The sequence below is a fragment of the Kogia breviceps genome, chromosome 11, assembly GCF_026419965.1.
Source record: "Kogia breviceps isolate mKogBre1 chromosome 11, mKogBre1 haplotype 1, whole genome shotgun sequence".
NCBI lineage: Eukaryota > Metazoa > Chordata > Mammalia > Artiodactyla > Physeteridae > Kogia > Kogia breviceps.
In genome coordinates, this window is record NC_081320.1 from 84195451 (window position 1) to 84222322 (window position 26872).

Genomic DNA, 26872 nt, shown 5'->3' on the forward strand with positions numbered 1-26872 from the left:
CACACTTTCCAGAGCTTTCCTCCACCCTGACCATACAGGAGGCCAGGGAGCCCATCTTGGCTGCCCCAAGGTATCCCCCAAACCACCTCCCAACTCCTTCTACTCCTCCCTGGCTTCCCCACCTTCACAAGGGAGTCTTCTGAAATGAGACCAATTTAACTTCAGTCCGTGCTCTTTGACAGAGTGGCCCTGCAGCCACTGCACTCAGTGCTATACTTCCTCAAAACTGCTTCTCTCCCAAGCGCCAGCCGCTTCTCATTTATTGCTACAAGGGAGTTTGAAAATTTGACACGTGTGTGTAATTGCTGATTTGTGTCTGTGAGCTACTTGAGGGCAGGGCCCAGGTCTGTCTTGTTCATCAGTGACTGCAAAACCCTGCTCAACGCCCGACAGAAAGTGGACGCTTAACAAACAGTTGTCAGATGTGCGAATAAAGCACACCCACAAGTACAATTATACTGGTAACACACATACAACGTCAAAGACTAAGGAAACATGATAAAAGAAGTGGTTTTGGCTGAGTGGCAGACCCTAAACCTTAGCTTCCTTCTAACGATATATTTATTATAAGTAGGTCCAACCAAGAATTTTTCCTGCTGTGTAAATTTATGAGGTGTCTTATAAAGGTATGAGAAATGGAAACTCAGTTAACTGTGAAGAAAAAATAACATGACACACATTCACACACCCTCAGTTAATTGTAAAAACAAACCACACACACACACACACACACACACACACACGCACGCATGCACGCACACACTTCCTCCCGCGTACCTCAGGCGCTTTGACTGGGTGATCTGGGTGCTGTCCCTAAGACCTGCCTCTGGACACGGAAAGAAAGCAAGACCAAGTCCAACCAATCAGAAGTCAGCACCTCCAAGGCCCCGCCCCCTCCACATGGGTGACAGACAGCAGGCTCCGCCCCAGCCCAGAGGTCTAGGCGGACAAACGCGGCGCCTAGCGAGAGGCTTCTGTGGCAGCCCGAGCGCGCGGAGCTGGGCCGGGTCTTCGTGGTCCGCAGACTTGCGGCCTCCGCCCGGCACCACTCAGACCGTTTAGGGGGCTACTGTGGGGTCGTTGCGGGCGGAGCCGCTGAGGCGCTGTCGACAGCTGTTAACCTGTTCACTCAAGTGACTTTTCCCACAACTTTCCGCTACTTCCTGTTGTAAATTATCCCTGCTTGACCAGAAGAATGAGTGTGATGAGGTAAAGCGGCTCAGAATAGTGAAACAATAGTGCTTGCAAATGCTTCAATAGCATCTCTTTTGGGCCCAATCTGCGTGGACCCGGAGAGCAGGTGGCGCCCTCTCCCCGGTCGCCAGTCAGCGGGGTGGGGACGGGTGGGGACGCAGGGCCTGCCCTCCAGCTGGTGGCCTAGACGTCCCGGCAGGAGCCCAGGCTGCGGCCTTGCACTCAGATCTCAAGGTCGGGTCGCCAACCTGTCTTCAGCTGGCCCTGCCCTGAATAGGCCTGACTGGGTGGCCGTCAGCCCTGCTCTCCGTCACCTGCTCAGGGCACAGAACTAAAATCACCGTTATTCATTTCATGCTCCTTGTTCCTAATTTGAAAGGAGGTCTGAGGTCACAGTCAAGTAGCCTGTGCTGAGGGTAAACTGGAGCAGACACTGTTGGCGCCCCTGAGAAATATCCTTTCCCTCTCTCGTGCAGCCTAACCCACCCCCAGCCTCTTTTTCCCTCTCCACTGCTCTCCTGCCCTGTTCATGTATCTCAATATCCCCAGGGCTACGAGTCATGTTCAGCTCCTGGGAATTCATTAACTGTTGAATAAAAGGCTTGGTCTCCAGTAAAGAGATTTCAAGACATCGGGGGTAGGTGGGTTTTCTAAATACTCTTTGGATGCCGGGAACCTGGGATGCTCTGGGGGGGAGGGTACTGCAAGAGGAGGGAGAGGGTCAGAGCAGCGGGGACAGAGCTGGGGGCCTGAAGGCCCATACTCAGCAGGTGAGGAGCCTGGGTCCGCTGCCGCGGCCATCCTCCTGTGCTCGGAGGAGCCCTGCCCCAGCCCGGGAAACTCCATATGGGTACAGAGCGGGGCTGGGCGTTCAGGTCTGGTCCTGCTCGGTCACTGAGACGCCTCTCTGGGCCTCAGTGGCCTCCTCCTTCAAACTGGCATAACAGTCACTGGCCTGAGTGCCTCTGGGATTGTAATTAGGATCTAAAGAGCTTGATCTGAAAGCCCATCTCAAAGATTATGTCCTATTGAGGGTATTTTCCTCATTCTTCTGTCCCCTTAGGTGACAAGGAATAGAGAGAAGGGTGAGACAACTGATAAAAGTACTGTTAGCTGTTCTGCTCTCCCAGCCGCCTACCGGATCCTTGGAGGTCATTTCTAACATCCCTGGCCCTGATCCTGTGTTGGGCTGAAAAAGGAATTCAGGTCAGAAAGGGAGTCAGTCCTGGGGAGTGGAAAGAACTATGGAGTTGGGTCCTGCCCCCCAACGCCCCGAAGATGCTGCCGTGCCTTGATGGCGAGTGCCAGTCGGTGGGATGGAGATGGTGAGCCAGGTGCCTGCTTGTGTGGCTCTGCTCTGGGCTGGGCGCAGGGTGGGACGAGAAAGCAGACCCATGCAAACAACCCAGCTTGGACCTTCTGGGAGCTGGCCGGCGCTCCGTCTGCAGCAAGAGGGGTGGGACTCCTGAGTTTGTCCGTGTCTCCCTGAAGTACTGGGGGCAGCTGGGATCTGGGCATCACCACCTGTCTCGCTCCATTCTGTCGTCTGCCCCTCTTCTAATACTGTCCTGTCAGGGGCCCTCTGGGGGAGGCTCCGGTTGTCTTTGCTCCCCATAGTACACTGCAGCTCAACTGGCTTCCTGGTACGCCGACCCTTATATAATCCTCTCCCCTTGAGTGTGGGCTGGTCGTAGCGACTTGCTGTTCATGAACAGAATAGGGCGAAAGCATCTAAGACTCGGTTATAAAAGTCTGTGTCGGGGGGCTTCCCTGGTGGCGCAGTGGTTAAGAATCTGCCTGCCAATGTAGGGGACACGGGTTCAAGCCCTGGTCCGGGAAGATCCCACATGCCGCGGAGCAACTAAGCCCGCGTGCCACAACTACTGCGCCTGCACTCCAGAGCCTGCAAGTCACAACTACTGAGCCTGCGTGCCTAGAACCCGTGCTCCGCAACAAGAGAAGCCACCACAATGAGAAGCCCGCGCACCGCAACAAAGAGTAGTCCCAGCTCGCCGCAACTAGAGAAAGCCTGTGCAGCAACAAAGACCCAACACAGCCAAAAAAAAATAAATAAATAGGCTTTTAAAAATAAAATAAAATAAAAGGGACACAGTAAATGTGTAACACATAAAAAAAAAAAGTTTGTGTCAGGACTTCCCTGGAGATCCAGTGGTTAAGACTCCACGCTTGCACTGCACGGGGCACGGGTTGAATCCCGGTCGGGGAACTAAGATCCCACGTGCCACGTGGTGTAGCCAAAAACTAATAATAATAAAAATTTGTAAAGTAAAAGTCTGTCCTCCATCTTGCCCGCACACTCTCGCTCTCTCCTGTTCGTTCTAGCAAAGCCAGCTGCCGTCATGTTAGCTGCCCGGTGAGAGGCCCACAAGGCAAAGAACTGGGGACAGCCTCTAGCCAACAGCCAGCATTGAACTGAAGCCCTCAGTCCAACAACACGTGAGAAACGGAATCCAGTCAGCAACTATGTGAGGAAGCTTAGAAATGGACCGTTCACCATCAAACCCTGGGATGACTCAAGTCAGACACCGTGAGCCTGAGGACCCCACCAAGCCACCCACAGATTCCTGACACACAGAAACTGTGTGATAATAGATGTTATTTAAGCCACTAAGATTTGGGTTAATTTGTTATGCAGCATAGATAAAAAAATACACATTTGGCAGGAAATGTCTGTTTCCTCCTTTCTCCTCAACCTGTTGCCTCATCAGTGCTAAGTCTCTTCGTCCTTGGCCTTCATTCACTCCTCTGGTTCCCACCCTCCACTCCCTGCCCCTGCCTTTCGGAGGCTCCTCTCTCTTTGCCGTCATCTCTCCCACCACCTAATTGGGGTTTCCCCCAGCATCTCTGTCTCCATACTCCTTGGAGAGGCCTTTGCTCATGGCTTCAGTAATGAATAAGCACTGTGTCTATGGAGATATTCTTCCAGTCGTTTCCCCCATTCCACCCGCTCATCTGTGTTCAGTTCCATTTCTCCTCTGGCCCGTGAATATATATTTTATCTGGTTGTTACTATAACAACCCAAATCAGCTAATATGTCCCTCCTCGTCATCTCTGTTTTCAGTCAGCAGTAGATGTTCCCTTCCGAAGGCGACTCAGAGCTTCCCCGGATCCCCTGCCAGCACAAATCTCTCTTCAGAGCTGCCTCTCTCCAATCGAGACTCATCTTCTTTACACACGACTTTCAAGACATCAGAGTATCACTCACTCTTGAGTCTCCCTGCTTCCTGCTGAGCCTGCCTGGTGTTTCCCACCAGTAGTCTTATGTGACTCATGCAAATGGACCACAGCTCACACCACACACCAGTTCTCGCATATTCTGCCTGTGTACCCTGGTACAAGTTGGTTCACTTCCCTGGCCCCGGTTTTCTATCCTGTAGCTAAAAACTGGAAATTCCCCAGATGTTCTTCCACAGGTGGTACATCTGTGCCATGGACTATTACTCAGCAATAAAAATGGAAGCACTATCGGCACGCGACAACCAGGATGAACGTCCAGAGGATTATGTTGAATGAAAAAAGCCAGTCTCCAAAGGTTATATACTGCATGACCCCATGTATATGACACTGTTGACGTGTGAAAACTACAGAAACAGAGAACAGATGGGTAGCTGCCCAGATGAGCAGTTAGGGCGGTGGGGGGAGGTGGGGGAGAGGTGGGTATGACTGTAAAAGGGCCACGTGCAGAATCCTGGGCTGATGGAACTTCTCTCTAACTTGGCCACGTCAGTGTCAATAACCTGGTTGTGATATTACTTAGGTTTTGAGAGATGCTATCATTGGGGAAAACTGGTAAAGGGTATAGGGGATTTCTCTGTAGTAGTTCTTAAAATCGCATGTGAATCCAAATTGATCTCGAAAGAAAAAGTTTAAGAAAAGACACCCCCTTTATTGACTTGCATGGAACTCAACTTATAACCTAGAAGGTACATTACCTAGAAGGTACATTCATTCCTAGAAGGTATGAATGAAAAAAAAAAAAATCACTGCTTTTTTTGAATAATTTGACCACCTATAATTCTTTTTTAAAATTCTTTTTTCTCCATTTTATATTGAAATATAGTTGATGTACAATATTATAAAAGTTACAGGTATGCAATGTAGTGATTCACAATTTTTAAAGGTTATACTCCATTCTTAGTTACTATAAAATATTGGCTATGTTCCCTGTGTTGTATAATATATCCTTGTAGCTTAAAAAAAAAAAATCGCTGCTTTTAACCCCCTAAAATGTTTGTATTTGAAAAGTAGTAACAGAACCACAGGCTTCTACCCTTTTACCTTGACCTTGAGTGGCACCTCCACAGAAAGCTAGGTGGACTGTGGCACTGCCCACCGTGCCCCCCTGAGACCATAAGATCCGGTTCAGTACACCTACTTCCCTCCCCCCTCAGGCGCTGTTCCCCCTGTTCCTTCTGGAGGAGCAGTGAAAATCGGGAAGAACTTAGGGAAGTTCCTCGAGCCAGAGTAACTTGAGTCTGAGGGTTTGGGCCCGGGGAGAGGGAGAGAGATGAGGGGAAGTCACCACAGGCAGATCGAGTTCTCACCCTCACTGTGAATCCCTCTAAGCCCAGGATGCCCTCACTGACCATAACGCAACCACCCTCTCGCCCCAGGTCAGATTCCATCTCCCTGGGGACACCTTTGCTCCAGCCCACAGCCCTTCTTGTTTGAGCTTCACAATTTAGCTCGTGATTAAGTGGCTAACGTTAGTCTGGATTGTGTCACGTGTAAACTCCTCACAAGCAGAGACCAGCCCACCAGGATCCTCGGTGCAACACTAGGCACTGAATACACAGTACAAAACTAACTGTTGGCTCGTAACACAGTCAAAGGGATAACCTCCTCAATTCATGAAGAGGTCATCAAAGTCAAGAAGAAAGACCCACAACCTGATAGAAAAGTGGTCAAAAGATAAACTGAAAGTGCTCAGTGTATAAATGCAAATGGCCCTGAAACACATGAAAAGACGTTCAACCTCCTCAGGGTCAGAGAAATGCAAAACAAAACGTGTATGGAGAGATCACCCCTCACCCAACAGCTGGGCGAAAGTCCAAGAGTTTGACTGCATACTCAGTTGGCAACATTCTCTTGCATATGTATTCCTGGTGAGAAGGCAAAATGCTACAACCCCTGGGGGTAATTTTAAAAACTTTTTATTTTAAAACAATCTCAAACTTACAGAATAGATGCAAATATGGTAAAAGAATTTATTTTTTTTCTAAACCATTTGTGAATGTGTCAACATGGTGCCCAATCACCCCCCAAAACTTTAGTATAGGATATCTCTTTTTATCCTATACTAGAAATATATTCATATAAATAAGGACACTCTCATAACTAGAGTACAAACATCAAAATCAGGAAAGTAGCACTGATCCATTACTACCATCTAATCCTCAGACCCAATTTACATTTCTCCAATTGTTCTAATAATGTCCTTTATATACCAAAAATATCCAATCCAGAATCACACTTACTTGTGATGTCTCTTTAGTTTCTTTTTTAAAATTAATTAATTTTATTTATTTTATTTTTGGCTGCGTTGGGTCTTCGTTGCTGCGCGCGGGCTTTCTCTAGTTGCAGTGAGCGGGGCTACTCTTCGTTGTGGTGCGCGGGCTTCTCATTGCGGTGGCTTCTCTTGTTGCAGAGCACGGGCTCTAGGCGCGCGGGCTTCAGTAGTTGTGGCTCGCGGGCTCTACAGCGCAGGCTCAGTAGTTGTGGCTCATGTGCTTAGTTGCTCCGCGGCATGTGGGATCTTCCTGGACCAGGGGTCAAACCCGTGTCCCCTGCATTGGCGGGCGGATTCTCAACCACTGCGCCACCAGGGAAGCCCCCTCTCTTTAGTTTCTTTCCTTCGATCTGGAACACTTCCTCAGTCTTTCCCTGGCTTTCATGACCTTGACACTCCTGAAAAATACAAGTCAGTTATTTTGTAAAATATCCCTCATTTGGGGTTTGCAAGGGTGTGATGTTTGTGTCCTCTCAAAATTCATATGTTGAAACCTATCCCCCAAGGTGATGGTATTAGGAGGTGGAGCCTTTGGGAGAGGATTAGGTCATTAGGGCAGAGCCCTTAAGATTGGGATTCCTGCCTTTATAAAAGAGACCCCAGGGGGCTTCCCTGGTGGCACAGTGGTTGGGAATCTGCCTGCCAATGCAAGGGACACAGGTTTGAGCCCTGGTCCGGGAAGATCCCACATGCCTCAGAGCAACAATGCCTGCGAGCCACAACTACTGAGCCCACGTGCATCAACTACTGAGGCCCGCACGCCCTAGAGCCCGTGCTCCGCAACAAGAGAAGAGTAGCCCCCGCTCGCCGCAACTAGAGAAAGCCTGTGCACAGCAACGGAGACCCAGTGCAGCCAAAAAAATATGTATATATCTTTTTATTGAGGTGAAATTCACATAACATTAACCATGTGAAAATGTACAATTCAGTGGCATTTAGTACATTCACAGTGTTGTGCAACCACCACCACTATCAAGAAGCAAGACCATTTTTGAAAGTGCATGTGTGGGGAAAAGAGGGTATACATGGATGCTGGGTGGCCATTGGGTGGAGTGCAATGTGTTTGCCCGGCGCCCCTTGCTTTGGAGAGCAACACTGCCCCTTTTCCATGGGGTGCTGGTTGGATCTGTCAATCCCCAAACCACCTCTTGCACCCACTGAAGGGGGGGGGGGCATGTGATCCGCGCTATCCCACAGGCTGTAGAACCTGGTTCAGAGTGGGCTCGTGACTAGTCACAACAATTGAAATTGAGGTAACCCTCAGGACGTTTTGGCTACGGATGGCACCGTGAGTGAGGGTGACACTGAGGCACAAACCAGGACAACTAACTGTGTCTCAGATCTTGAGGCACAGGGGTTGGGGGAGTGTTGTTAAAGGACATGGAACCTCATGTCCTAGAAGCATTAGGGAGGTTCCTGAAGGAAAGGAAATTATGTTCTTCCACTGGGGCTCTAAGTTGGGAGAGTGTGAACATGAGACAGCTGCCCACCATCTTGGAGTTTGTTTAAAGTAGGGAAAAGTGCCAGTGTAGTGGGAAGCAGACAAGAGTGATGGAGAGAGAGCCGGCTCTGGAGCTGGCACTTGAGTCCCTGGATTTACCTGTGCCTGAATGCCCAGCCCTGGTCTTCCCAGTTGTTTAAACTCTACACTACTTAATCCTTTTGTTTGTTTAAGGTGGTTTAGGTAGGATCCTGTCACCTGTTTGTTACTACAGATGACTGATACTGCCCTAGCATATCCTGACTGATGATCTAGGGTCCACCATGACACTGGTTGGGCCACAGTGGGGCACACAGAAGTGATGGGGCTGTAGGAGCCCAAAGGCAAATCAATCTGAGCTGGACCCAGTGTGATTTGTGGTCAGAAGGGCCCGATAGGGTTAGCCAGCATTAATGTGTCTCTTCCTGGGACAGCCTGGAGGGTCCTCCTCGTGCTGCAAACGCCGAGGCCAGGCTCTGGAAGCAGGCCTGTAGCCACACGGTTGCTTCCTATTGGACACGAGCAAACCCCACAACACGGTCACCTTGGGCCTTTTGACGCCAGCAACACAGACATCCAAGGTCACACAGCATAATGGACTCCCAATGATTTCATCATAAATAGTTCTACTGACTAGAAACTTGCTTTTTTGTTTGTTTTTGTGTTTTTGACTGCACCACGTGGCCTGTGGGATCTTAGTTCCCGGACCAGGTATTGAACCCGGGCCATGGCAATGAAAGCACCGAGTCCTAACCACTGGACAGCCCAGGAATTTCCTACTGAATAGGAACTTACAGTTGCCCACTTGACCCTGAAAATTTCGGCTTGTTAAGAGTAACTGTAGGGAATTCCCTGGTGGTCCAGTGGTTAGGACTCTGTGCTCTCACTGCCGAGGGCCCGGGTTCAATCCCTGGTCAAGGAACTAAGATCCCACAAGCCATGTGGTATGGACAAAAAAAAAAAGAGTAACTGTAATGTTTTAAGGTAACTATAATGATTTCAGAGTCAGATGAAACATGCTTTGAATCCTGGCTCTGCCGCTTCCCAACTGTGTGGCTTTGACTGAGCCTCAGTCTCTTCATCTATAGAGTGAAGATAACACAAACTACCTCAGAGGGTTGCTAAGGAAAAGTGCCAACCTGGTGCCTGGCGCACAGGAGACACTCAGTAAACTATCGCTGCTATTTGCGGGCAGTATCATACAAGCCCTTAGGGAACGAAGAGGTGTGGCAACCATCTTTCTAAACATGGTCCTCCTGTTGGCCAAACTTTAGCGTGTCTGTGGATACCCATCGTGATGTTGAAAGCAAAGTGGCACAGAACCTGCAATGCACATATTCATTCATCCAAAGCTTATTGAGAACCTACTATGTGCCAAGTTCTGGGCTACAGAGATGACAGAGGTGGTCTCTGTCCTCGTGGAAGGAACATCCCAAGTCTCTGGAACTGGCCAGGTGGAGACCACAGATAGCATGGCCTATCATCAGCGGCATGGGGTGACCACTTGAGTGAGGGTGACAGGGAAAAAGGCCAGGACCACTGCGTAGGGAGCGTCCTCTGACCTTGGGGCACGGGCAGTGGGCAGACTGAAGGACCTGGAAGCATTAGAGGGCTTCTGGAAGGAAATCTCTTGGATGAAAGGTCAGCTCTGCGTCCCAAAGAATTAGGTAACTGTTCCTGTGACCCCTGGAGGGTTGAAGTTGGTGGCGGTGGAGGGAAAAGTACGACTGGTTTCAGCAGTGAGGGCCTGAGTGTCCGTAAGTGGGATGGTGGGTGCCTGGGGAAGGGCGCACACCATGTCCTGGGGCAGGGAGCTCAGGGCACTGCCATGTAGCTGAAGCACTGGGTGGAAGGGGGGTACACAGTGGCAGATGACTGGCGGAGGTACAGGCAGAAGAAAGGAGCCAGGCTGGGGAGTCAGGGGGCCCAGCAGCAAGCCCTAGCGGTGGCAGTTGGGAGAGTGATGAACAGAGGGGTGGCTGTGCTGATGAAAGTAGACAAAGATGTCCCAAGTCAGAAACCTGGAGCCCTGGGAGCTCTATAGGAAATGAGAACAACCCTCGCGGCAAAGGGGTGAGTAAGCATGAGGGCGGAGTGTAGGTGTGTGCACAGAATCTTAGAGCTGGAAGGGATCTTCAATGTCATTTAGTTCCACCCCCGAGCCATGAAATCTTTCAGTCTTCCACTGACCAACTGAGGACACTCAACTCTACTTGGACACCTCAAGGTACGGGGAACTCACTCCCTTCAAGGGGGCTCATCCTATACAGGTGCTCGAACCTCCCAGACGGCCTCGATAGGCCTGGCGCCCCGACCTTGATCCTGTTGAGTGGGCCGGCCTCCACTCGGCGGCGGCGGCACCTGGCGGGGGTGGCGGGTGGCGTGGGGCTTGCGGCGCGGATGGGCCGGCGCTGCTGTCCCCAGCCCCAGTGCTGAGGCAGGCAGAGTGCAGTGGGCTCTGGTGGAGGTCGGGAGAACTGCAGGGCGAAGACCGCCGGGGGCTCCGCGGGCTGCCGGGGGGAGGCACTTGACACCGGCCGCGGGAGAGGAGGGGCCGCTGTCCCTGCGGCCAGTGCTGGATGCGGGGACCCAGCGCAGAGGCAGCTCCAGGTAATGGGGTGCCCCGCGGGGGGAGGGCTGCCGCAGGCCCCCGGCGGAGTGGCCGGGAGAGAGGCCGAGGCGGGGTGCCCGGGCCCAGCGCAGGGTCGGGGCACAGCAAGGTCCGGCCCTCCGACCCGCAGCGTGCGGGGACCCCCCCCCCAGCGGGGGCGTAGAGGCCAGGAAGTCGGGCCGAGGGCACTAGGACCGGCCGCGCGCCCAGGCCGCTCCCGTCGCGGCGCCCCGGGGCCCCCAAGTCGGCGCTGCCTCCCGGGCCGGCTCCGCAGCGCCAGGGCCGGGGCCAGGGCGGCCGCGGGGGGCGAGCAGCGGGCGGGGGCCTGGGCCCGCGGGCGGCCGGAGGGAGGGAAGGAGGAAGGCGGAGAGAAGGGGTGGGAGGGGGGGACCCGGCGGAGGAGGCGGAGAGAGGGAGCGCGACAGCGAGCGGAGGGAGGGAGCGAGCGAGGCAGGCAGGCGGGCCGGGAGGGAGGGAGGGCGCGCGGGCGGCGGCGGCGGCGGCGGCGGCGGCGGCGAGAGCAGAGGACGAGCCGGGACGCGGCGCCGCGGCACTAGGGCGCGCAGCCGGGCCGGCCCGACCCCACCGGCCACACGGTAATGAGCGCCGCTGCTGGCGGCCCGGGAGGCCGGCCCGGAGGCGGGCGGGGAGGAGGGGAGCCGGGAGGGGGGCACGGCGGCGGGCAGTGCCCGGCTCGGGGCACGCTCCCGGACCCCCGCAACTCGGCGCCGGCCGCTCGCAGGGCCAAGGCTGCGGGCGGCGACGGCGGGCCGGGCTGGCCGGGGCGGCGCGGGGGATTTGAGGGTTTGTTTATGTCCCCGCGGGCTCGCCAGGCGCCCCCTCCCGTCCCGCCCGCTCCCGGCGCGGAGCCCCCTCCGCGCCCCCGCCCGGCTCCGGGCTCAAGTTCAAGTCTATACAATGCCGCGGGGGGCCTCCTCCGCCGCCGGCCTCAGCCGCGGTGCCCCGCTAGGCGATGCCGCAGGGGCCCCGGCCTGGCCGCCCCCGCCTTCCGGGCCCTGCCCCCGCCCCGCGGCCCAACCTGGGGCCTGCGGCCGGGGCGCCGGAGGGCGCGGACCCCGACCCGGAATAATCGGCTCCCGCCGCGGCCCGCAGGGAGCGGGGGAGGGGGGCGGGGGCCGGGCCCCGCGCAGGCTCCGCGGTGGCGGCAGAAAATGGCAGCCTGGCACGACCCGGCCCCCCGCCCCTCCCCCCGGCTCCCGGCCCTCCTCGGCCCGGCGGGGCGGGGGACCCGGGAGGCCCCCGGGGGCGGGCCGAGGGGTGATCGGGGGGCCGGGCCGGGGAACGCTGCGCAGCGATCTTCCTCCGGCCACCTGTGGCTGGGGGAGCGGGGTGCCAGCGGATCTGGGAGGGGCTGCGGGGGTGGGGAGAGTGCCACTTGGGGGGCACACCTCTCCGCGAAGAGTCGGGTGGCGCGCGGGGGGGACGTCGTGCCTGGCTCCTCCCTGCCCCCGCCGCGGGCCGTGGGAGCCGGGGCGGCGGCGGCGGCGGCGGCGGCGGTGGCGGTGGCGGCGCCGCAGTGTGGGGGCGGGGCGGGGGCGGGCGAAGATCCCGGGCCGGGGCCGCGGGGGCCGGAAAACGCAGGGGTGGGAGCCGCAGGGCCTGGGCCCGGAGCTTGGCTGGTGGGGACGCCCCGGGTCGCCCCCTGCAGCAGCACCCACCCCCCTGCACACACTCAACACGCACGCGGACACACTCACGCACACGCACCCCCGCTGGGCCGGTGCAGACGTGTCCTTGAAAGCTTCGCATCCGCACGGTGAAGGACGAGGCCTCGCCGAGGCTGCGAATCGGGGTCTTCGGCCCCACGTCCCAGGGCCCTGGGAGACCCCAAGCTTCCGAGCTGCAGGCGGCCTCGGTCCGTGTCCCGCCCTCACCCCAGCTCCCCTCCCCCTCCCCTTCCCTCCTCCCTCCGCCTCGGCTCGGACGGAGCTGGCAAGGGTCCAGGGCCCGCCCCCGGCCTCCCCCAGCCCCCCATCGCTGGGGCCCGCGGCCCTCTGGCTGCCAAACTGCCTTTCGCTTTCCTGGAGGCTCCCTTCTTGGGGGCACCCACTCCCTTCCCTCTCCCCCCCATTAGTTCCCCCTTTTCTCTCCATCCCTTCTGTCCTTCCTCCACTCTCTAGTGCAAAGCCAGTTGAGTAGGTGTTGGCCCCTTGGGTGGGGAGTGAGGGGCTCACTGGTTCTCAGGGGCTCTCTTCCCCAGCTCGAGAGAGGAGCCCCCTGTGGTTGCACCTTGACCCAAGATGGCGTCCTGCACCCAGCTGGGCAGCTCTGGCCTGTGTCAGGCAGGGAGGAAGGGCCCGGGCCCCGGAGCCACACAGCTCGCCCCCTCCCAAACCAGAAGGGACAGGAGGCTGCAGGAGAAGAGCCGGCCGCCCTGTGACCCAGCTTGCCCCTTGCTGCCGTGCCCAGAGACTGCCATCACCATCCCTGGGGGACTGTTCAGTCTTCATGTTTCACCCTGGGCTGCCAGCGCTGAACCGGCCTCCTGGGCTGGCGGGCTGCGAAGGGATCCTGGGATCAGGTGCTGCTCCGCTGTGCCTCCTCCCTCCCAGGCAGATGTGACAGCTGCAGCCGGGGAAGCTTTTCTCCTTGGGCGATGCTGGAGAGCTAGGACTGGCCTCTGGGATTTGGGGAGCCCAGCTGTCAGGCGGACCCTCTTTGGGCTGTCCCCTCTGCTGGCAGGGGTTGTCTCCTGGTGGTTTCCTGAGCTGCCTGGGTTTGGAGGCTTGGGCTGTTAAGGAGTTCCTGCTAGATTGCTGGGGCAAGGTGGTCCCCCTCTGCCTTCAGGTCCCGTTGAGGCCCTGGTTGGGCTGTTTGACAGGGAGCTCTGTGAAAGCGTGAGTCTGTTTGCGTCTGTGTGCATGTGTGCACATGTGCTGCACTCAGGCAGTGGCCCAGGCAAACTTGTGTGGCGGGTCTGGCACCTGCCTACCTCCCTTCCCGGGCCCCACTCCTCTGGGCCCTGGCTGCCTCTCCAGCCTCTTGTCCAGCTCCTTGGCGCTTGTCTTCAGCTACTCATCAAATGCACACTTCCTGGCTCAGGTGGACCAAGGCTCTCCTTGTCCTCCTTCCCAGGCTCGTGGACCTGCAACAGGAAGCCGGCCTTAGAGAAGGTGAATTCCTTCTAGACTCAAGGAGTGTGGTCCATAGTGCAAGGGCTGCCCCCCGCCCCCCCCCCACACCCCCCCCCCCCGGCACTGGAGAAGCAGAGAAGAGGACAGCCATGCCATGTGTCAGGGTGTCTGCAGACGGGATTCCTCTGCGGGGTGAGGGTTGGACTGCAGCTTGCAGGTCCATTCCAACTTTTAAATTCTATGGCTCTGATTCTAGTGGTGGAATTTCAGACCCAGGAGTGGGGGCGGAGTGGTCTCGCCTCACAGCGATAATCAGGAATGGCTTCCAAGGAGAGGAGGCCTGAGTGAGAGTGGGGCCTCCTGGGTGGTGGGCCTTTGAAAGGAGAGGGTGGTGTAAGGGGTGAGGGCCCTTCAGGAGACAGGTTTGTCACGTCTGACTCCACAGAGAGTGTAAAAGTGCAGCCTCTGGTTAAGCCTTTGCAAGTGTGTGTCCTTCTGTAGGTTGACGTGTACACTTGTGTGTGTGCGTAATTTCTGAGGTTTCCTCCCTGAGTCCAGTTTGCGGTAAGCTCCTGAGTTCCTTATGGACCTTCTTGAAGCTGAAACTCCAAGCTTCTCATCCTTTCTTGGTCTCTCTGGTGACCAGCCCCCATCCAGGAGCCCACCCAGCATCATCTCATTAGAACAAGAGATGTTCCTAGCGCTTTACCTAGCACAGTCACACATCACTGCCATTGGGCCTCTGAAAAAGCCTGCAAGGAAGACAGACAAGCTATAAAATACTTGCCTGGGGTGACCTGGCTGGGAAGAAGCGGGGCCAGGCCTGCCCTCTGGGGAGCTTAGACTGTCTCCTGCTCCAGCTCTCCCGGGCTCCTGCACTGCGTGTTGGTTTCTCCTCTCAGTCTGTGGTCTCCACGGGACCTTGCCCTGGCCGCCTCTGGTCCCCCATCAGACATTTTGTGGGGTTTCCATGAGTGACTGCTGGACATCTGTGTTTGCGTCCTTGTCCTCCCCCGGGTGGCAGGTTTGGTGGCCCGGCTCTCTTCTGCTTTTGCTGCTGCTCTGCCTTCCCCGAATAGCCATCGCCTACTTATAGGCCAGTTCCTTAGGCTCAAGCCCCACCCCCCAAAAAACCTAAATTATTTCCTGGGCTCCATCAAGGCTCCTCTTTGTGGGAACCAGATAGAAAGGGGACTCTGAGAGCAGTCTTGCCAGCTCTCTAGTGGCCATCCTCGGCCTGAAATGTTACCATGAGAATCCAAGCCCTAGAGTTTAGGGTTGACAGAGAATGTGAAGCTCTGCGAACACCTGGTGCTAGGCTGGGGGCTGTTTGGTTGTTGGAGGCAGGCCTGGTTTCTTCCAGGGCTGGAAGTGCTACCCAGAGCCCGAGGCCGGAAGGGCCAGCTGTATGCCTGTCATGTGCTCCCCTCCCTCGGCACTTCCTGCCGCCTTCCACTCTACTGAGCCTGGGGTCCCTGACTTGGTGCCCGTGTCCTCTTCCCCCACCCCATGCCCCACTGATAGTTGAGTGTGTCTCTGGCCTCTAGCTTGGGAACAGGCAACAGTTAGGGCCACGGAATGGCCTGTGGGAATTGTTTCTGCTTCCATGCTGGTGTCTAATGGATGGTGGTGCTGGTCAGGAGCCCGACTGCCCTTGGAGGCCGGGTGTCTCTGGGGGCCTGTGCGCTTTGCTCCTCCTGAGCAGGGCTTTAATAGTAAACGAAAGGTGCCAGATTCCTTTCCACTCAAATCTCGAGGGCTCGTTTTCAGTCATTTCTCTCTCTTTGACTCTCTTCCCTTAAGAAAATCGGACCAAATCCGAGACCCGTGCAGTGTCAGAGATTCGCGTGTGTGTCTCCAAGCCTGCCTCCCCTTGGCTAAGTGTGTGGGCAAGCCAGGGTGTGGTGCACGTGTATCTGTGCATATTTCTGTGTACGCTGCGTGGAGCCGCGTGGGGACAGAGAGCCTGGACGTGAGCTTGCACATGAGCCTGTCTCAAGGCAGCCGAAGGGAGGGCCCCGGAATCAGAAGGAGCGGAGTTCGGACGCTTCGCAGTTGTGGGATCTGGGGCAGCGCGATTTCTCTGAGCCTCCAGGTTTCGTCACCTGTAACGTGGAAACAAGACAAGGCGCTACACGTAGGTTGTTGTAAGGATTAGCTGGGATAGCGCCGGTTCTGCTGTTAGCAGGGTGCAGGCGCTCAGCGCTAGCGTGAGTAGCGTCATCGTTCGGGCGGCTCGCGTGGCCTGGCACCGCAGGAAGTGCTCTGCGAAGTCTTGTCCACCTTCCTGCCTCTCTTGCAAAATCTTGGACAGATGAGGAAAGTGCTGATGCTGATTGAAAAATCTTCGGAGGTGGGAGGCTCCTCCGTGCCATTTAGCTGTCCGTTCCAGAGTCTGACAGATCGCGTTGTCAACAGGTTGTCTTTGTATCCACCTTAAACCCCTTGTGCTACAGCTGCAGCTCTTTACTCGGATTCTGCGCTGAGTGCAGCCTCTTTGTGGTCCTGTACCAGGCTCTTGCCGGGCAAGACGCTGTGCTGGGCTTTGAGGGGACACACGGTGAGTTTAGGGTGTGCCCAACTAATTAATGACCGCAGACCAAGGTCGAGGGAGAGGGGGAAATAAAACGCTCAAAGGACAGTGAGGTCACAACCAACTGGAGGGATCAGGAAAGGCTTCTTGGAGGAGGTGGCTCCTGTGATGATCCTCAGAACACAGAGATGGGGCTTCCAGACCAAGGAGGAGAAGCCAGGCTGTCGGGGATAGGGTGGCTGGAGTGTGGCGGGGACTCCGGGGCGGTGAACAGGGCCTCGGAGGCCAGCCTGAGGCCCCACGCTGATTTGAGGGGAGTGGGCCCGCGCGCTCTGTAACTCCCATGTGGCCTGTGGAGAATCGCCTAGAACTTCCCTGCTTGTGGCTGTGAGGGACGGCAGGGGAGACCGAGGGACGAAAGGGAGGGAGGGGAAGGGGCCAGCTGAGTTCATTTGGTATAGGATCTTGATTCCCTTATATTCTGTAGACTAGAGTTTAAGAGCTCAGACTTGGAGGGAAACAGAGCAGGGTTTAAATTACACCAACCCCGGGGGGGTCGTGGCGATTAAGGGGAACGCCAGCGGGGCAAGGTCTCTGTCAGTGATGGCAATCATGATGTGAATGGGCGGAGGAGGGTCCCTGGCCTGGCCTCCCAGACGTCTCCGTGTCCCGTTTTTGCATCCCCTTCCCCAGGCCGAGGCACCCCAGCATCCAGAACATTCCTGTAAGGGCTGCAAGCACAGGGAAAGGGGGTGTCAGCAGACCCTGACTCCACCCTGCCCTCATCCCTCCCTCCTCCATGTGCAGCTGAACTGAGCCCCCAGCTTGGAGGGGAGGTGCCCGGGCTGGTGGCCATGCCCCTAGGTGTGGCTGCAGGTGCCTGGCAGGCCCCGGCAAGGACAGCAAGTGGGCAGGGCCCGCCAGGCCACATCTCCCTTGCTGATCACGTAGCAGGCCTGTCTGGAGGACAGCGACAGGGGGAGGAGGTGTGGACACCTGGGGCTTTCCTAGCTGCATCCCAGCAGGGAATGAAGAAATTTTTTCAACTGTAGCTCAGCAGCGCCCACTCCCATCCTGCCCGGGTCCCCTCTGGCCTCCAAGGTTTCCCAGCCTTATTTACATCTGCAGTCAGATTCCTATTTTCCCTTTCCTGAGGTCATGGCCCTGCTCACTGTCATCCCTATTGATCTTCCCTCTCTGTTTCTGTTTCAAATGTCAAGGTCATTTTTAATTCTGAGCAGTTGTTAGCTGCCCCCGTTTGGGTGTACAGAGGGGATGGAGGACCATCTCGCACAGCTCGTAACTGGAGGGCTGGAACTTGGGTGTCCTGACTCCTAATCTAGCGCTCTTCCTGCTTTGTGGCCATGTGGACGGATCCAGGGGTCAGTGGGGAAGCTGTTCCAGACCTAACAGACCAGCTAGAGCCTGGTGTGCCAGTGGTCCTTCCTTGAAAAGGTGAAAAGATGCTCAGAGGGGACACTATGGGACAGTGGGGTCAGATCTGTGGCTTACTGAGCCATGGGTTGGATGTGGGCCCTATCATGGTGAGTGTCCGGGAACGCCTGGGCTGGGAGGCTGGGGGACCTGGGAGCCCGCCTTCCCTCAGAGGTTCCCCAGAGGACACCAGGAGGGGCAGGCGAGGGCACTCGGGCCCATGCCAGGCAGCTGGGATCCTCTGGCACTCCAGCAAGCAGAACCTGTTGGCAAGGGGCTTCTTGAGGAATGGTCCTGTGTGATTAATGTTGTAGATTCTGAAAGGATACCTAAATTCGTGGATAAAGAGGAATCTAATCAGATTCTCCCAGAGGCTTTGAAATGAGATAGGAAGCGTGTCTATTCTGACATGTCAGATGTCCATGATATGGTGTGGGGTTACCCCAATAAGCAGTGTACAGCGTGTGATCTCATTTTTGTAAAATTCCTTTAAAATACGTGCCAGTATGCACACTTATAGGCTAGCAAATGCTTAAACAAAGTCATTCCGGAAGGATAACCTAGCAAACGTGTCAGCAGACTCCTTGCCATTTTACTTTATACACTTTCGTAACCTTTGCAAAAATGTAAAGGCACATGCATTCCTTTCTTAATGACCACAACAAAAATAAAGCCACATCTTTAAAGCTTCTGGATAAGAACTTATAAAAATTTGAGTCACCCTTGGGCTGGAAGGGTGGACTCTTTTATAATGGGTACGAAAATGGCGTGGAGACTGACAGCAAAGGGTGGGGCTACTCAGGTACTTGTCTTTTCTGGAAAGGTTGCAGGGAGATTTATTGCAGACCCTGAGGTCTCCAAGCGAAGGCCTGCCTGGTAGGTATTGGGTGAGAGTGGAAAACAGGCAGCTGGCAGCACCGTGGCTCACTGCAGGGCAGCAGACCAAGCTCGCTTTGTAGGATAGTGACTGGAAACTCTCAGTTCTGACCCAGGATGGGAAACAAATCATTGAGGATCTTCCCTGAAGGCCTCGGTCTCGTTGTTGTTGTGACCCAGATGGTCTCGGTATGGACCTCAGGTGACCCAGCCCTGGCATGGCCTGGGGAGCCACATGCAGGGAGGACAAAATGGGGCTTCAGGAGGCCCCGCCAGGGGTGGAGGGGATGCCCGGGAAACTCGCCTGGCATGTGGGCTCAAGCTGTGCCCGCCTCTGTGATCTGGATCACAGAGCCCAGGAGCAGGTGGCAGTGACCCAGGTGACAGGGTGGAGAGGTGAGGAGGGGCAGATATAAATTCCTCTGCCTGTTGCTTGGCAACAGTGCCCACCTCCCCCTTCCACAGTCCCATCCCCCAGCCCCTGCCCTTGGGTGCCATCTTGGAGCTTGCTTTGCCCTCTGAGACTGCCCCTGTTAAAGACAACAGGAGAAAGGGTATGTGGACTTCTCTGGCCCAGCCCTGCCCCACTCCGCCCCTGGAGTGAGGCAGGAAGATAAATAAAAGGACAGTAGCATGGAAGCAAGCCCAGAGCTGGTCCCTCTGCAGACCGCCCCCTACCCCAAGCTGCTAGGGGACAGACGTGCAGGGCAAAGAAGTGACGGGGAGGCAGGCAGACCTTGATTTGCATCTCAGCCCTGCTACCACCATAGCTACAGAGGGACCTAAAAGTCTCTGAGCTGCAGGGTTTTCATAAGAATCGCATCCACATCTTACTGGTATTGCTTGAATCAAATGAAATACTGTGCCCAGCACATAGTAGGTACTCAGGAGGTATGAGTTCTTTTTCTCTGAGTGGGGTCAGGGCAGGGCTGCATGAGGGTGAATCTGGGGACCTGGCGAGATGACCCCGTTGAAGGCCCCCTTGCCTTCCAAGACCCCACAAACGTTGCCTATCATCCTCATCACCCCTTAGGGGTCGCAGGGCCTCCATTTCCTTTGTAAAGCCAGGATTTGGCTGGTGGATCTCTGAGTGCTCCAGCCAGCCCTGGCCATCTGATCTCTGGGCCTTGAATCCTGATGTACTTCTGTCAGTTTCTTGAGAGTCCATGCCCAGTGGGGACCCAGGAGGTCCCCCAAGCCCTGGGCCCTCGCCCTTCCTGCCCTCTGCTCTCTTTGGGTCCAGAGCAGGCAGTGGCCTCTCCTCTGGTTGCTGGGCCTGCTGGCAGGGCTGGCTCTTCCCCCTGGCCCACAAGGCATGGGAGGGTCCTGACCACAGCCGGGCCTGGCAGCTGGCACACAGCAGTGGTTCCTAATGGTTTTATTACCAGCAACAATGTGGCGCTTGTTACCATCCTCTCACAGGCCTGTGGTTCCCAGCCCAACTAGTGGTGGCCTTAGGGCCTGCCTGGTACTGGAAGCTCAGCTGGAAAGCCCAGTTGGGGCAGGGCAATTGCCTCTGCATTTTCTTTTGTCAACACCCTCTGAGCAGCCTGGACTCTGAGATAGCGTGGTGATATGCCGGGGCCCCAAGTTCGCAGGCCTGGCAGCCCTTGAGTTTCCTCTCCAGAGGGCCCTTGCTTCAGATTCATCACAATAATGTTTATTCATTTATTAAAGACCCACTATGTGTCAGGCACTGGCTACAAAGATAGAAGAGACTGAGCTGGTCCTCAAGGAGCCCTCAGGGGAGATGAGAGTCTGGCAAGGTGACCATTACATCGCAGGTGGGTGGAGAGAGCTCTGCAGCGTGTACCTGGAGCATCACGGGGGCTCAGAGAAGGGACGTCTCATTCAACAGGGGACGGAAGAGCAGGAAAGGGTTTCTAAAGGAGGTGAGGCTGGAGCTGAGTCTCACAGCGTAGGGAGCAGTTAGCCAGGTGGTCCAGGGCATTTTCTCCCTTGATGTGGCGGGAGTGATGGGATGTGGGGGATCCTGGGATGTGAGGCTGGAGGGCTGGGCCGAGCTGGACCACGGAAGGCTGGGATGTCACCCATTCGTCGGCGTTGGGCTTGGAGTAACGTGCCCATATTTGCGTCTGAGAAGGATCATCCTGGGGCATCACGGAGGAGAACTTGGGCAGCTGAGGCTGGGGGCGGGGAGCCCAGGCAGAAGGCTGGTGCAGGAATCCAGGGGAGCAGCAGTGCAGGCGTGGAGGAGAGCTGCTCTGTGAGGCATTTAGGTGGGAGTGACTGGGTGATGGAGAGGGTGAGGGGAGCTGGCTCAGCCCGCCGCGTGGGTGGAGGTGCCATCCGTTGAGAGGGCTCGGCTGGAGGGAGATCTTCCCGTGGGAGGCAGGGCTAGAGTTGGTACTTGAGGGTGGTTAGGGTTTGTACAGGCGGAGCCTGGGCTGGGCCCAGGCTTGCAGAAGAGGGAGGGCCTGTGTCACCAGGCCTGGACGTGGGGACCCAGGAAGGCGCAGGGTCCAGGAGATGGATTAGAAAGGCAGGTGCATTGTATTCCGTAACTGGTAGCAATCCCTGCAGAATTTTAAGGATGGAAGTAATGTAACCAGGCATTTGTACCACATACATTGGGCATTGCTGATGTTTGGGGGCTTGAGCAGGGGCTTCTGCTTCTCAGGTCCTCCCCCGAAAGATGAGCTGCAAGGCCTAGACCCTGCTCTTCACCTCCCCGCCGCACAGCCTGGGGTGAGTGTCATCACCCTCTGACAGTGGTATGTGAATTGCGAAGCTGACATCCACCCTGGGTTTAGAGGCAGGTCTGCCAGTGTAGGAGGGGATAAGATGGGCACAGCAGTTTGGGTAAACAAACAGAAAAGAAACAAAAACTGTTTCTCTAAAGTAGAAATATGAGTCTTTTGTGTGTCACAGGAAGAGCTGTTTCCAAAGAAATTCTAGAAAAATGGCGTGAACCAGGTCAGCATCACTGAACCTGGGCACAGGCAAGAGGCGGTGTGGCATTGTGCCAGGGCCACCAGGCTTGGCGCTGAACAGACAGTGGTTTCACCTCGGCCCTGCCACCTCCTAACTGAGTCCTCCTCAGGAAGATCGCTTAACCTCTCTTAGCCTCAATTTTGCCGTCTGCAAAGTGGAGACAACCTTCCAGACTTGTGTCATTTGTTCGTTTGTTTCAAACACTGCTTCTTGTCCTAAACTTGGATATTTTATGTCATGTGTCTTTTAAAAGAATCCTTCTACAGTTGGCCTCGCTGGTATTTGAGGATTAAAATTCGGCTGTGCCTGGTCCCTGTCTGGCGCTGAAGAGACACAGCCCCCAACCACGCACGCCCCTCTTCCCCTGTCTCACATGCCAAGTTTCCTCTTGCTCTTTGCCTCCCGGGAGGCCTGACCCCCGCAGTGAGTTTTGAGTTCCATGTTCCTGGGAAGCTCCACTTATCATGTTCCACTGACTCTCTTGTTCCCCAAACCTGGGTCACCCCAGTGTATTTGAGGAGCATCTGCTGAGCTAAATGGGAACTAGGGGAGGAGGTCAGTTCCTTGTCTCTTTTTAATGGAGGGGAGGGGAGGGGAGGGGAGGGGAGGGGAGGGTCTGTGCAGAGCTGCCCATGGCTGTGTGGAGAGCAGAGGACGAGGGAGGGAGAGGCTCTGACCCATCCAGGGCCCGGGTGGACCACGGTTAGGACCTTGCCCGGTAGCTGGCTCCTGTGCCAGGGAAAGGGGTGCAGGGCCCTAGTGGCGTCTGGGAGATGATCTCAGGGTGACCTCGGTCTGGATGGGGAGGCCAGCTTCGTCTGTGATGGGGCACACGTGGTGGCCATTGGGCTGTTTTGTGGCCCCTGTGACATGCAGCCATGGCCACGGGGAGACCTTGGAGGCATCTCTGCTCTCCCGAGGAGGCTGGGTGGGAAGCTAGCTCCTCAGCGGGGGCTCCTGTGGAGGTGGCGTTGGCGAGAAGGCCTGGGCCGGACTCAGGCTGTGCCTGGCTGGGGGTAGGGTGGGTGGGGACCACTGTCAACTTGAGTGCGGAAACCAGTGTCTCCCTGATTGGTACGGACCTGCGCTTGTACCCCTGTCACAGGGGCACCCTCTGGAAGCTGGTGTGTGTGGACTGAGGGTGTGGTGGTGTAATCGCACGAAATGTACAGCATAATTAATCCGGCATACCCTTAATGGTATGCATAATTGTGCTGCATGGTAATTAGGTGTAAATGGTAAGCAGTTCACATAAATGTTTTTGTAATTGGTATTAATTTTGCAGAGGCAAACTAAGTTTATGTGGTTTCTTTCTTCTTGCTCTGTTAGTTTTCTAGCACAAGCAATTCCGAGCTCTTGGAGGAATTCTACTGCAAATGTTTGTTTGTAGGGCAATGTTTTGTATTTTCTCTCAGAACAATGTTATGAATGGTTATGAGGTTCCCAAGCTGGTTTCCAAATGCCTCTTTGGCCCACACTTTAGGTGAAATGTGCGACGTACATGCGGGGAGGCCTCGCCTGGGATCCTCCTGCTTCAGGTTCCTGGAGCCTGCCTCTGTGTGTGTGTGTGTGTGTGTGTGTGTGTGTGTGTGTGTGCGTGTGTGCGCACACATGCATGTCTTTCTGCATGTGTCTGTGTCTGTGTCTGTGAGTGTGCCCGTGTGGGTCTGTGTCTGTGTCTCTGTGTGTGCCTGTGACCCATGAGGCCACAGTGGCAGGTTAAGGGTGCTGGTAAAGAGGTTATTTATTCTGGTTGCGAAGGCCCTTGCGCTGGGGGATTAGGGGAGGCCTCGCGGCATTAGCTGGGAGAGAGGACACTGGGTCAGGCCACAGCAGCCGTTCAGGAGCCAGCGAGAGCCATTCCTGGGCGTTGTCTGAAGTGAGAGTCTAGGTTTCTTAAGGACACTTTACTGGCCTTTCACCCTAATTAATGACATACTTTTTTTTCTTTTTGAATTTTTGCATTTAATTTTATTTATTTTTTTATACAGCAGGTTCTTATTAGTTATCCATTTAATACATATTAGTGTATCTATGTCAATCCCAGTCTCCCAATTCATCCCCCCCCCGCACCCCTGCCGCTTTCCCCCCTTGGTGTCCATATGTTTGTTCTCTACATCTGTGAATGATGTACTTTTTAAAAAAATTCATATTTATTGAGCGCCTACCACGTGCCAGGTATCATGCTAAACACTCGACTCAGATTCTCTCATATCTTACAATAGACTCAGGAGGTGAGGACTCTTACTGTGCGGTTTGGTAAAGTGTGGCCTGCGTCTGAGTGGCAGAGGTTGGAGGTGGGTTCCGGCTGAGCCCCCTGAGGGCAGAAGGGGTGGATGAACTGTACCAGGGCCCCCGGGCCAGAGGCTAGTGATTGTGGGAGGTGCTACCCAGAATCCTGGGTTCTTCTTCCTCCTCTCGGGCCCCCTTGCCCCCCTGCAAAAGTGGTTTGGTTTCGGTTGGGGCAGGGGGTGAGGAGAAAGCAGCCGAGGGAGCAGCAGGTAGTTCTGAGAGCAGCGGGCGCTCTCCTGCACTCTTGGGTGGGCAGGGGCTGTGCTCCGGCAGCAGCTCCCAGGCCCTGAAGACTCTCTGGGGGCCCTCCTGGTTTGGGCCCGGGAGCGGGTCAGCTCTGCGGCCTGGGAGGAGCGTGAAAAGGTGCGAGCAGGGGAAGCATCGCGTGGAGGGTGTGAGGAGAGAGTGGCCCCAGGCAAGCCGGGGACCAGCTTCCAAAGGCCCCGGGCGGGTGGGAGGCCCGGCTGTCCCCGCTTCCCGTGGTTCACAGACACCCTGGCCTAGGTCCCTCACGCCCCCCGGCCCCCTGGGCATCTGGGGGCTGGCTGAGCCTGCGGACCCCCGTAGCAGGCGCACGTCCCGGCCTGGGGCAGGTGGAGCAGGGAGGGGCCTTCTCGTTGGCGCACTGCCTTGGGGAGCTCTGGCAAGCGACCCCTAGAACGGGCTTGTGGGGGTCCCTCGAGGCACTGCAGCGCCGTGCTGGCGATGTCGCGGCTGCCTGGGAGCGATTTCACCCTGTCCTCCCTGCCTCAGGGGTCAGGCGGAGCAGGGAGAATGGGGAGGGCGGGTGGCAGAAGAGCAGGGTGACTCTGACCTCATCTGTTTTGGAAAGCACGCACATCCGTCTACACGGGAAAAGCCAAATGACCACACAACAAACTGGTTAAAGACCCCTGGGAGGGTGGTTGAGGAGGAGCGGGAGGGGGTGGGGGTCCTGAGGGGTGGGGAAGGGGGCTGGGGGCCCTCTGGAAGGAGCACCCCCCTCGTGGAGGAGAGAATGCTGTGAACGTAGACACAAGCGTGTGGGAACAGGGGATGTGAGCTGGGGGCCTGGAACGATGGAGTCAGCTAGGCGAGGTGGGGGCCAGGGCAGAGCGGTAGCCTGAGGCCAGACTCGGAGAGCCAGCAGTGTAGGGCCAGACCAGAGTTCAGATCTTACAGCGTGTGAAGATCACTGGCATCGTCGGGTTTTTAAAAATAGCAGCTTTATCGAGATATGATTCACATACCATACGATTCGCCCATTTAAACTATGCAATTCGATGGTTTGTAGTACATTCACGGAGTTGTGCAACCATCACCACAATCAATTTCAGAACATTTTCATCAGGCATCATAGGTTTGATTGAGGAAGCCATGTGTGGAAAATCTTTGCTGAGAGGCTGGGGTGGGAGGGAGGGACAGCAGAGGCGGTGAGACGCGTCACAGGGTAACTGCCAAGGTCCAGACCTGTGGTCCCGAGGGCCTGGAGGGCGGGGGTGGAGAGTAGGGGCCCAAGGATCAGGTGCCTGGTGCAATGTGGGGACTGACGGGGGAGGTGGGGCCCGAGTTCTCTGCGGGGTTCTGGGCTTTGGCAGCTGAGGGGAAGGTGCTGCCACCTCCACGTAGAGAGAGGAGCCACAGGAAACATGAAGCATCTGGTTCTAGAAGAGTAGGACTTGTAGGTAACTGTAAGTCATCCAGGTGGGGATGTCCAGAGAATAAAGGTGGAGGCCTTGCAGTAGGAAGTCTGCACTCATTTAAGCCCAGGTATGTCAGCAGAGGAGAATCTAGAGTACAGCTGGATCACAGCGGGACCCGAGAGGGGTGCCCACGGGGCACAGCAGTGGGAACAGGACCCCAGCCGGCCAGGAGAAAGAGCGGAGTGGCCCGAGGGCCAGGAGCATGGAGCCAAGGGGGCAGAGAGAGCCAGAGAATCCCCTTGTTTATGAACTTGCAGGGGTCTCCTGTTCACCCCAGTGCCCTGCTTGGCAATGACACTCAGTAAAGGATTGCTGAGTTGAGTGCTTGAAGCAGGGAATGATTAGCCGGCAAGGAAGCTGAATTGAGCTCAAGGACGCCAAGGATGGAAAAAGGCCCTTTGAAGCCGTGGGTGACTGTATCTGTCAGGGCCGATTCAGGAGACAGGAACCACATAGTGATTTGAACAGGCAAAGTTTAATATAAAGACTTATGAATGATAACAGGAGATGGGAGTATTGAGAGATTGGCTGATAAGAAGTAAAAAGATCTGCAAAGGATACAGAAATAGCATATATGAGAACAGCCACTGCACCCAGGGTTGCCATGGAGTGCCCAAGGAAGAGGCCCCCAGGGCTGAGATCCTGACCTTGATGCCCCTGGCGCCCTGGATGACAGAGAAGTCACTGTGGTGCCACGCTGGCAGAACTTGCTGGAAACCTGCCCCCGGAACTCACTGGAAGTCCATCCTTTTGGGTCCCAAGGAAAGTCGTTCATGAGGAAGTATCTTGCTGGAGGCACAGTGCTACTAGACTACCCAAAAGGAGTGTTGGGTGAAGCTGCTGGCTGCTCTTGACTGTCAAACACTGCCAGAGCCCGGCGCTGGGGAGGCACCCTTGCCGCAGGAGCCAGGCACTGGAGAAGCTGTGACTGGACAGGCCTGGCCACTAGGGAAGCCACAGGGGCAGCAGAATCTGACTGCTGGAGAAGTTGTATACAGTGCAGAAATCCTTCAAGAGAGCACACTGGTTCTAGGAAAGAAAACTCCTCCTCCTTCAATGTCTCTCCAGTGCCCTCTACTGAGGGAGTCTGATGTCATGCCAGCTGGCAAAGGGGACATATTTAAGGGGCCTAGCTTCATTTTCACAGAGCAGGCAATGAAGGGTGAATAAATTAACTGGCACAGTCTGC

General features: G+C 55.9%; 2 protein-coding genes across 6 annotated transcripts in view; both read left to right on the forward strand.

The window, feature by feature from the left end:
• DTNB (dystrobrevin beta) overlaps positions 1-3558 on the forward strand; it is a 280987-nt gene extending 277429 nt beyond the window's left edge. Inside the window, exon 19 of the mRNA XM_067007965.1 lies at positions 3538-3558. The gene's annotated coding sequence lies outside the window, so the exon portion shown is untranslated. The remainder of the gene's footprint in view (positions 1-3537) is intronic.
• A 7090-nt stretch (positions 3559-10648) lies between these two features.
• Positions 10649-26872, forward strand: part of DNMT3A (DNA methyltransferase 3 alpha) — a 100694-nt gene continuing 84470 nt past the window's right edge. The window contains exon 1 of one of the 5 annotated variants that reach the window (XM_067007978.1): positions 10649-10815. The gene's annotated coding sequence lies outside the window, so the exon portion shown is untranslated. Of the gene's footprint in view, positions 10816-11314; positions 11413-26872 lie in introns of those variants that run through there. The other 4 variants (XM_067007975.1, XM_059079178.2, XR_010835618.1 and 1 more) reach the window with 4 other exon arrangements.